This window comes from Triticum dicoccoides, chromosome 2B (genome assembly GCF_002162155.2).
Source record: "Triticum dicoccoides isolate Atlit2015 ecotype Zavitan chromosome 2B, WEW_v2.0, whole genome shotgun sequence".
Lineage (NCBI taxonomy): Eukaryota > Viridiplantae > Streptophyta > Magnoliopsida > Poales > Poaceae > Triticum > Triticum dicoccoides.
Genome location: NC_041383.1, coordinates 28,021,917 through 28,024,042, shown reverse-complemented (window position 1 = coordinate 28,024,042; position 2,126 = coordinate 28,021,917).

Below are 2,126 nucleotides of genomic sequence, written 5' to 3'. Positions count from 1 at the left end.
GCCCAATCGGGTTTGCCGCTCCTCCACATGTGCCGCTTAATGTGACGAATTGCCCTCATTTTGCACAAGGAGGGTCTCCCCGCCTGGGTCGGCCCAGCCCACAGAGTAGTCGCCACGCATGAGCGGTGGTTCAAATACTGTTATAGCTACCAAGTGGAACTCGTCCGATGCAGCCACACCATGTTTGTGTGCTAAGCGCAACTGAGGGAGAAAATGAGTTCCACTACCCGGTTAAGCTGTGCATGACTCTTCACCGAACACCTAGGTTTTTCGCATTACATATCCACACGGGCTACATGGTGATGGAAACCTGAGCAACGAGTCTGACTCTCAACACCCATCTTGTGCTGATGGATTGGGCCACAACTCAGGCATAAAGTGGGGAAGACTACCCATGGTTCAAAATGTGATCTAGCGAAGCGATCCCCACATCGTTCGAATCCAACCTCCATCGTCGAGACTGTTCATGCGGGGTATATGACGCGTATCCAACTTTCGCGCAGACCATACCTGTCCCATTTAAACCAAATTCATTGAATCCCAACGGGGACACCAACAGACATGATTTTCAGCTGTAGGTGAGCATGGGCACCAGAACGCCCTCCTCTTGTTCTACATGATTTACTATTGTCTTGGAAAGATGAAGCTTCTATAATTTTGTCGATAAAGAAACATTGTTGATAACTCATTTATGATCTGTTAACCTATATGTACTTAAATAGTATTTCGGAACAAATACTTATGTCTTTGATAGATGTGTACAGGTTTGGTATACATTTTTGTCCTTGCCATTTATATCTTTTGATGCATTGAACCGGATTTGAGTAGTTACATAGTTCCTGCTGATTGGTGTGCCGAGGAGTATCTTTTTCATGTGTTTTCCGTAGTTACAGGAGCCAAATAAGTCAAATGGTGGTGGATAAGTGCAACTGATCAACCAAAATTATTGTCACGGGAACGGTAAGGGGAGCACGCATCATGTACTTGGAGAAAGACGGGAAATAATCGATGCAATATATATATACTAGCTATAGAGTGGCTAGCCGACGAACAAGTGGACTTGCACTGCTAAATGCAGACGTCGACGATGACCGTTGCACATGGGGGTGAGCTTCACGGCGACCACATTGGCAATGCACCAGATTTATATGTTCTTCAGCCAGGCTTGATTCTCTTCGAGATGTGACATGGCGATGGATGGAGGAATGCTATATCAGGTGACTCCATCAGAAGCTCAAGTACGGCACGTACTTGTTCTTTCGCTTCCAGAACTTGCATCCTCCTGTCTGCAAGGGATTTGTGTTAGTTGGACAGAGTCCAAACGATGGGTGAAAAGGTAGATGATGAACTTACACTATGACGATCACACTTGTAGAAATGCCTCACCGGGTTTACTACTACCTGAAATGAACCAGACCATGTACCAGGCAAGAATAAATGGGGTGACCTGGCTGGAAATAACATTGGATGAAGGTGATGGAGAGCTTCCCTGCGACATGGATAAACACGTTGTTCCGACCCGCGGCGAGAAGATGGTGGCAAGAGAGCGAGAACGAGGGCAAAGCAATAAGACTGAATGGATTAAAGAGAAGGAGGGTAGCGTGCTGCAGGTAGCCGTTGCAACTGACGAGCGATTCAATGCATCTCGTTTATTTGCATGCCACAGATCTGACCTGTCAGACAGAATATGAAAGGTGTACAAGTTGGATATGGTGCAGAGATATGAATATACATGCTCGTGGTATAAGAACTGCATGAATCACGTGGGAACGGATGGGTATGATACCAACCTCGCGTGGCACCATGTCCACTTGTGATTTATCGTATCTATATGTGAATAAAATCAAGTTGTGCAATGAACTATTCAGCATTGCTGAGAAGGGTAACTTCTGCCACATATAAACTGTCCGATATGACCATTTATATAACAATGTCAATTGCCAGTGACAAACACGGTATTCTATTTTCGATGCAATGGTTTGATTATTCAATGCACTTGTGCTTACCAATAAGTCCAAAATTCACATACACAATACTATTATGTAGGCAGTGCACACACGAGTGCTCAATCTTCTCCACACACATGCTCAAAAAAAAAAATCTTCTCCACACACACGCTCGCGCGC